Source organism: Lactuca virosa, chromosome 3 (genome assembly GCF_052849685.1).
Source record: "Lactuca virosa cultivar CGN04683 chromosome 3, Lactuca_virosa_CGN04683_v6, whole genome shotgun sequence".
In the NCBI taxonomy this organism is placed as follows: Eukaryota; Viridiplantae; Streptophyta; class Magnoliopsida; order Asterales; family Asteraceae; genus Lactuca; species Lactuca virosa.
This window is the reverse complement of record NC_136428.1, coordinates 302,673,237-302,683,338: the sequence shown is the minus strand read 5'-3', so window position 1 is coordinate 302,683,338 and position 10,102 is coordinate 302,673,237.

Sequence of the window (10,102 nt, the reverse complement as noted above, 5' to 3'; positions counted from 1 at the left end):
ATCCTCATCCATCTTAAGAGATCACTCAAGGCGAGTTAATACCCCCACATTTTCATGTTTTCTTCAAGTTTTAGGGGGGGGGGGAATACAAGTAAAATACCAAAAACTTAACTAAACTCAAACATCAGCTTTCAACAGGAAAGTTTAGTTCCACTCACGGACTGTTTTGACCATCTTAAACTTAATATCATTCAAAACTGTTTAATATGAAAATAGTTCAGGTTCATACCTTTAAAATGACTACTTGCACATCTCCATACGATTTTTCTACAATTTATGGTGATTTGTACAAAACTGCCTATCATTTCAGAAACGAATTCGGACCACTCTGTGAATATGAACATTTTCACACAAGTTAGAGACTTCTAAAAATCATAATAAAAATTATGAATAAACTAGACACATTTTATAAACTCTCAGAGCTTACGGATTCGGTTTTTGACTTCGTATGATTTTTATATGACTTTTCTAAAACAGTGGAGAAAAGTTAAAAACAAGTTAACAGCTTACAATTTTCGTAACACTTTGTAACATGTTGAGCAAAGTGTAATCTTTGATGACTTCATATTTCGCATGTGTCTTTCTGTTGTGATATATTTATATAACAGAAAATATTCTCTGAAATATAAAAGTCCTTTGTAATTACAAATAATGCATGATGAAATATAATAAGTATAGTTATGCATTGGTTAAACTATTACATACACATGAAGGGTTTTACCATGATACAAACGGACTTTCAACTACTACATGATAAACTATAATGGGTATAGTTTATGAATTTCACATCACTAATTTAGTACACAAAGGGAAATTTCACTTCAACCACGGAAAAGGGTTTTACTCGAATACTACACGTAAACTCGTTAACGTAAGTTGTGAGACAATTCTTCAATTGTACTCTTAGAGTCACAAGTTCTTCCCCTGTTGCTGGTAAGATTTTCCTTCCTACACATAAACATTCTACACAACTTTACCAAAATCATAGATTTCTTACACAAATATCGACATATTTGTTCTTAGATCTTCGAATCTTCAAGCATCTCCCAAGTGTTCTTGACTTGGAAATTTCTTCTCATCCTCATCCATCTTAAGAGATCACTCAAGGCGAGTTAATACCCCCACATTTTCATGTTTTCTTCAAGTTTTAGGGGGGGGGGGGAATACAAGTAAAATAACAAAAACTTAACTAAACTCAAACATCAGCTTTCAACAGGAAAGTTTAGTTCCACTCACGGACTGTTTTGACCATCTTAAACTTAATATCATTCAAAACTGTTTAATATGAAAATAGTTCAGGTTCATACCTTTAAAATGACTACTTGCACATCTCCATACGATTTTTCTACAATTTATGGTGATTTGTACAAAACTGCTTATCATTTCAGAAACGAATTCGGACCAGTCTGTGAATATGAACATTTTCACACAAGTTAGAGACTTCTAAAAATCATAATAAAAATTATGAATAAACTAGACACATTTTATAAACTCTCAGAGCTTACGGATTCGGTTTTTGACTTCGTATGATTTTTATATGACTTTTCTAAAACAGTGGAGAAAAGTTAAAAACAAGTTAACAGCTTACAATTTTCGTAACACTTTGTAACATGTTGAGCAAAGTGTAATCTTTGATGACTTCATATTTCGCATGTGTCTTTCTGTTGTGATATATTTATATAACAGAAAATATTCTCTGAAATATAAAAGTCCTTTGTAATTACAAATAATGCATGATGAAATATAATAAATATAGTTATGCATTGGTTAAACTATTACATACACATGAAGGGTTTTACCATGATACAAACGGACTTTCAACTACTACATGATAAACTATAATGGGTATAGTTTATGAATTTCACCTCACTAATTTAGTACACAAAGGGAAATTTCACTTCAACCACGGAAAAGGGTTTTACTCGAATACTACACGTAAACTCGTTAACGTAAGTTGTGAGACAATTCTTCAATTGTACTCTTAGAGTCACAAGTTCTTCCCCTGTTGCTGGTAAGATTTTCCTTCCTACACATAAACATTCTACACAACTTTACCAAAATCATAGATTTCTTACACAAATATCGACATATTTGTTCTTAGATCTTCGAATCTTCAAGCATCTCCCAAGTGTTCTTGACTTGGAAATTTCTTCTCATCCTCATCCATCTTAAGAGATCACTCAAGGCGAGTTAATACCCCCACATTTTCATGTTTTCTTCAAGTTTTAGGGGGGGGGGGGGGGAATACAAGTAAAATACCAAAAACTTAACTAAACTCAAACATCAGCTTTCAACAGGAAAGTTTAGTTCCACTCACGGACTGTTTTGACCATCTTAAACTTAATATCATTCAAAACTGTTTAATATGAAAATAGTTCAGGTTCATACCTTTAAAATGACTACTTGCACATCTCCATACGATTTTTCTACAATTTATGGTGATTTGTACAAAACTGCCTATCATTTCAGAAACGAATTCGGACCAGTCTGTGAATATGAACATTTTCACACAAGTTAGAGACTTCTAAAAATCATAATAAAAATTATGAATAAACTAGACACATTTTATAAACTCTCAGAGCTTACGGATTCGGTTTTTGACTTCGTATGATTTTTATATGACTTTTCTAAAACAGTGGAGAAAAGTTAAAAACAAGTTAACAGCTTACAATTTTCGTAACACTTTGTAACATGTTGAGCAAAGTGTAATCTTTGATGACTTCATATTTCGCATGTGTCTTTCTGTTGTGATATATTTATATAACAGAAAATATTCTCTGAAATATAAAAGTCCTTTGTAATTACAAATAATGCATGGTGAAATATAATAAGTATAGTTATGCATTGGTTAAACTATTACATACACATGAAGGGTTTCACCATGATACAAACGGATTTTCAACTACTACATGATAAACTAGAATGGGTATAGTTTATGAATTTCACATCACTAATTTAGTACACAAAGGGAAATTTCACTTCAACCACAGAAAAGGGTTTTACTCGAATACTACACGTAAACTCGTTAACGTAAGTTGTGAGAAAATTCTTCAATTGTACTCTTAGAGTCACAAGTTCTTCCCCTGTTGCTGGTAAGATTTTCCTTCCTACACATAAACATTCTACACAACTTTACCAAAATCATAGATTTCTTACACAAATATCGACATATTTGTTCTTAGATCTTCGAATCTTCAAGCATCTCCCAAGTGTTCTTGACTTGGAAACTTCTTCTCATCCTCATCCATCTTAAGAGATCACTAAAGGTGAGTTAATACCCCCACATTTTCATGTTTTCTTCAAGTTTTAGGGGGGGGGGGGGAATACAAGTAAAATACCAAAAACTTAACTAAACTCAAACATCAGCTTTCAACAGGAAAGTTTAGTTCCACTCACGGACTGTTTTGACCATCTTAAACTTAATATCATTCAAAACTGTTTAATATGAAAATATTTCAGGTTCATACCTTTAAAATGACTACTTGCACATCTCCATACGATTTTTCTACAATTTATGGTGATTTGTACAAAACTGCCTATCATTTCAGAAACGAATTCGGACCAGTCTGTGAATATGAACATTTTCACACAAGTTAGAGACTTCTAAAAATCATAATAAAAATTATGAATAAACTAGACACATTTTATAAACTCTCAGAGCTTACGGATTCGGTTTTTGACTTCGTATGATTTTTATATGACTTTTCTAAAACAGTGGATAAAAGTTAAAAACAAGTTAACAGCTTACAATTTTCGTAACACTTTGTAACATGTTGAGCAAAGTGTAATCTTTGATGACTTCATATTTCGCATGTGTCTTTCTGTTGTGATATATTTATATAACAGAAAATATTCTCTGAAATATAAAAGTCCTTTGTAATTACAAATAATGCATGATGAAATATAATAAGTATAGTTATGCATTGGTTAAACTATTACATACACATGAAGGGTTTTACCATGATACAAACGGACTTTCAACTACTACATGATAAACTATAATGGGTATAGTTTATGAATTTCACATCACTAATTTAGTACACAAAGGGAAATTTCACTTCAACCACAGAAAAGGGTTTTACTCGAATACTACACGTAAACTCGTCAACGTAAGTTGTGAGACAATTCTTCAATTGTACTCTTAGAGTCACAAGTTCGTCCCCTGTTGCTGGTAAGATTTTCCTTCCTATACATAAACATTCTACACAACTTTACCAAAATCATAGATTTCTTACACAAATATCGACATATTTGTTCTTAGATCTTCGAATCTTCAAGCATCTCCCAAGTGTTCTTGACTTGGAAACTTCTTCTCATCCTCATCCATCTTAAGAGATCACTCAAGGGGAGTTAATACCCCCACATTTTCATGTTTTCTTCAAGTTTTAGGGGGGGGGGGGAATACAAGTAAAATACCAAAAACTTAACTAAACTCAAACATCAGCTTTCAACAGGAAAGTTTAGTTCCACTCACAGACTGTTTTGACCATCTTAAACTTAATATCATTCAAAACTGTTTAATATGAAAATAGTTCAGGTTCATACCTTTAAAATGACTACTTGCACATCTCTATACGATTTTTCTACAATTTATGGTGATTTGTACAAAACTGCCTATCATTTCAGAAACGAATTCGGACCAGTCTGTGAATATGAACATTTGCACACAAGTTAGAGACTTCTAAAAATCATAATAAAAATTATGAATAAACTAGACACATTTTATAAACTCTCAGAGCTTACGGATTCGGTTTTTGAATTCGTATGATTTTTATATGACTTTTCTAAAACAGTGGAGAAAAGTTAAAAACAAGTTAACAGCTTACAATTTTCGTAACACTTTGTAACATGTTGAGCAAAGTGTAATCTTTGATGACTTCATATTTCGCATGTGTCTTTCTGTTGTGATATATTTATATAACAGAAAATATTCTCTGAAATATAAAAGTCCTTTGTAATTACAAATAATGCATGATGAAATATAATAAGTATAGTTATGCATTGGTTAAACTATTACATACACATGAAGGGTTTTACCATGATACAAACGGACTTTCAACTACTACATGATAAACTATAATGGGTATAGTTTATGAATTTCACATCACTAATTTAGTACACAAAGGGAAATTTCACTTCAACCACAGAAAAGGGTTTTACTCGAATACTACACGTAAACTCGTTAACGTAAGTTGTGAGACAATTCTTCAATTGTACTCTTAGAGTCACAAGTTCTTCCCCTGTTGCTGGTAAGATTTTCCTTCCTACACATAAACATTCTACACAACTTTACCAAAATCATAGATTTCTTACACAAATATCGACATATTTGTTCTTAGATCTTCGAATCTTCAAGCATCTCCCAAGTGTTCTTGACTTGGAAACTTCTTCTCATCCTCATCCATCTTAAGAGATCAGTCAAGGTGAGTTAATACCCCCACATTTTCATGTTTTCTTCAAGTTTTAGGGGGGGGGGGAATACAAGTAAAATACCAAAAACTTAACTAAACTCAAACATCAGCTTTCAACAGGAAAGTTTAGTTCCACTCACGGACTGTTTTGACCATCTTAAACTTAATATCATTCAAAACTGTTTAATATGAAAGTAGTTCAGGTTCATACCTTTAAAATGACTACTTGCACATCTCCATACGATTTTTCTACAATTTATGGTGATTTGTACAAAACTGCCTATCATTTCAGAAACGAATTCGGACCAGTCTGTGAATATGAACATTTTCACACAAGTTAGAGACTTCTAAAAATCATAATAAAAATTATGAATAAACTAGACACATTTTATAAACTCTCAGAGCTTACGGATTCGGTTTTTGACTTCATATGGTTTTTATATGACTTTTCTAAAACAATGGTGAAAAGTTAAAAACAAGTTAACAGCTTACAATTTTCGTAACACTTTGTAACATGTTGAGAAAAGTGTAATCTTTGATGACTTCATATTTCGCATGTGTCTTTCTGTTGTGATATATTTATATAACAGAAAATATTCTCTGAAATATAAAAGTCCTTTGTAATTACAAATAATGCATGATGAAATATAATAAGTATAGTTATGCATTGGTTAAACTATTACATACACATGAAGGGTTTTACCATGATACAAACGGATTTTCAACTACTACATGATAAACTATAATGGGTATAGTTTATGAATTTCACATCACTAATTTAGTACACAAAGGGAAATTTCACTTCAACCACAGAAAAGGGTTTTACTCGAATACTACACGTAAACTCGTTAACGTAAGTTGTGAGACAATTCTTCAATTGTACTCTTAGAGTCACAAGTTCTTCCCCTGTTGCTGGTAAGATTTTCCTTCCTACACATAAACATTCTACACAACTTTACCAAAATCATAGATTTCTTACACAAATATCGACATATTTGTTCTTAGATCTTCGAATCTTCAAGCATCTCCCAAGTGTTCTTGACTTGGAAACTTCTTCTCATCCTCATCCATCTTAAGAGATCACTCAAGGTGAGTTAATACCCCCACATTTTCATGTTTTCTTCAAGTTTTAGGGGGGGGGGGAATACAAGTACAATACCAAAAACTTAACTAAACTCAAACATCAGCTTTCAACAGGAAAGTTTAGTTTCACTCACGGACTGTTTTGCCCATCTTAAACTTAATATCATTCAAAACTGTTTAATATGAAAATAGTTCAGGTTCATACCTTTAAAATGACTACTTGCACATCTCCATACGATTTTTCTACAATTTATGGTGATTTGTACAAAACTGCCTATCATTTCAGAAACGAATTCGGACCAGTCTGTGAATATGAACATTTGCACACAAGTTAGAGACTTCTAAAAATCATAATAAAAATTATGAATAAACTAGACACATTTTATAAACTCTCAGAGCTTACGGATTCGGTTTTTGACTTGGTATGATTTTTATATGACTTTTCTAAAACAGTGGAGAAAAGTTAAAAACAAGTTAACAGCTTACAATTTTCGTAACACTTTGTAACATGTTGAGCAAAGTGTAATCTTTGATGAATTCATATTTCGCATGTGTCTTTCTGTTGTGATATATTTATATAACAGAAAATATTCTCTGAAATATAAAAGTCCTTTGTAATTACAAATAATGCATGGTGAAATATAAAAAGTATAGTTATGCATTGGTTAAACTATTACATACACATGAAGGGTTTTACCATGATACAAACGGATTTTCAACTACTACATGATAAACTATAATGGGTATAGTTTATGAATTTCACATCACTAATTTAGTACACAAAGGGAAATTTCACTTCAACCACAGAAAAGGGTTTTACTCGAATACTACACGTAAACTCGTTAACGTAAGTTGTGAGACAATTCTTCAATTGTACTCTTAGAGTCACAAGTTCTTCCCCTGTTGCTGGTAAGATTTTCCTTCCTACACATAAACATTCTACACAACTTTACCAAAATCATAGATTTCTTACACAAATATCGACATATTTGTTCTTAGATCTTCGAATCTTCAAGCATCTCCCAAGTGTTCTTGACTTGGAAACTTCTTCTCATCCTCATCCATCTTAAGAGATCACTCAAGGTGAGTTAATACCCCCACATTTTCAAGTTTTCTTCAAGTTTTAGGGGGGGGGGGGGAGGGGGGGGGGAATAGAAGTAAAATACCAAAAACTTAACTAAACTCAAACATCAGCTTTCAACAGGAAAGTTTAGTTCCACTCACGGACTGTTTTGACCATCTTAAACTTAATATCATTTAAAACTGTTTAATATGAAAATAGTTCAGGTTCATACCTTTAAAATGACTACTTGCACATCTCCATACGATTTTTCTACAAATTATGGTGATTTGTACAAAACTGCCTATCATTTCAGAAACGAATTCGGACCAGTCTGTGAATATGAACATTTTCACACAAGTTAGAGACTTCTAAAAATCATAATAAAAATTATGAATAAACTAGACACATTTTATAAACTCTCAGAGCTTACGGATTCGGTTTTTGACTTCGTATGATTTTTATATGACTTTTCTAAAACAGTGGAGAAAAGTTAAAAACAAGTTAACAGCTTACAATTTTCGTAACACTTTGTAACATGTTGAGCAAAGTGTAATCTTTGATGACTTCATATTTCCCATGTGTCTTTCTGTTGTGATATATTTATATAACAGAAAATATTCTCTGAAATATAAAAGTCCTTTGTAATTACAAATAATGCATGATGAAATATAATAAGTATAGTTATGCATTGGTTAAACTATTATATACACATGAAGGGTTTTACCATGATACAAACGGACTTTCAACTACTACATGATAAACTATAATGGGTATAGTTTATGAATTTCACATCACTAATTTAGTACACAAAGGGAAATTTCACTTCAACCACGGAAAAGGGTTTTACTCGAATACTACACGTAAACTCGTTAACGTAAGTTGTGAGACAATTCTTCAATTGTACTCTTAGAGTCACAAGTTCTTCCCCTGTTGCTGGTAAGATTTTCCTTCCTACACATAAACATTCTACACAACTTTACCAAAATCATAGATTTCCTACACAAATATCGACATATTTGTTCTTAGATCTTCGAATCTTCAAGCATCTCCCAAGTGTTCTTGACTTGGAAATTTCTTCTCATCCTCATCCATCTTAAGAGATCACTCAAGGTGAGTTAATACCTCCACATTTTCATGTTTTCTTCAAGTTTTAGGGGGGGGGGGAATACAAGTAAAATACCGAAAACTTAACTAAACTTAAACATCAGCTTTCAACAGGAAAGTTTAGTTCCACTCACGGACTGTTTTGACCATCTTAAACTTAATATCATTCAAAACTGTTTAATATGAAAATAGTTCAGGTTCATACCTTTAAAATGACTACTTGCACATCTCCATACGATTTTTCTACAATTTATGGTGATTTGTACAAAACTGCCTATCATTTCAGAAACGAATTCGGACCAGTCTGTGAATATGAACATTTTCACACAAGTTAGAGACTTATAAAAATCATAATCAAAATTATGAATAAACTAGACACATTTTATAAACTCTCAGAGCTTACGGATTCAGTTTTTGACTTCGTATGATTTTTATATGACTTTTCTAAAAGAGTGGAGAAAAGTTAAAAACAAGTTAACAGCTTACAATTTTCGTAACACTTTGTAACATGTTGAGCAAAGTGTAATCTTTGATGACTTCATATTTCGCATGTGTCTTTCTGTTGTGATATATTTATATAACAGAAAATATTCTCTGAAATATAAAAGTCCTTTGTAATTACAAATAATGCATGATGAAATATAATAAGTATAGTTATGCATTGGTTAAACTATTACATACACATGAAGGGTTTTACCATGATACAAACGGATTTTCAACTACTACATGATAAACTATAATGGGTATAGTTTATGAATTTCACATCACTAATTTAGTACACAAAGGGAAATTTCACTTCAGCCACAGAAAAGGGTTTTACTCGAATACTACACGTAAACTCGTTAACGTAAGTTGTGAGACAATTCTTCAATTGTACTCTTAGAGTCACAAGTTCTTCCCCTGTTGCTGGTAAGATTTTCCTTCCTACACATAAACATTCTACACAACTTTACCAAAATCATAGATTTCTTACACAAATATCGACATATTTGTTCTTAGATCTTCGAATCTTCAAGCATCTCCCAAGTGTTCTTGACTTGGAAATTTCTTCTCATCCTCATCCATCTTAAGAGATCACTCAAGGTGAGTTAATACCCCCACATTTTCATGTTTTCTTCAAGTTTTAGGGGGGGGGGGGGGGAATACAAGTAAAATACCAAAAACTTAACTAAACTCAAACATCAGCTTTCAACAGGAAAGTTTAGTTCCACTCACGGACTGTTTTGACCATCTTAAACTTAATATCATTCAAAACTGTTTAATATGAAAATATTTCAGGTTCATACCTTTAAAATGACTACTTGCACATCTCCATACGATTTTTGTACAATTTATGGTGATTTGTACAAAACTGCCTATCATTTCAGAAACGAATTCGGACCAGTCTGTGAATATGAACATTTTCACACAAGTTAGAGACTTCTAAAAATCATAATAAAAA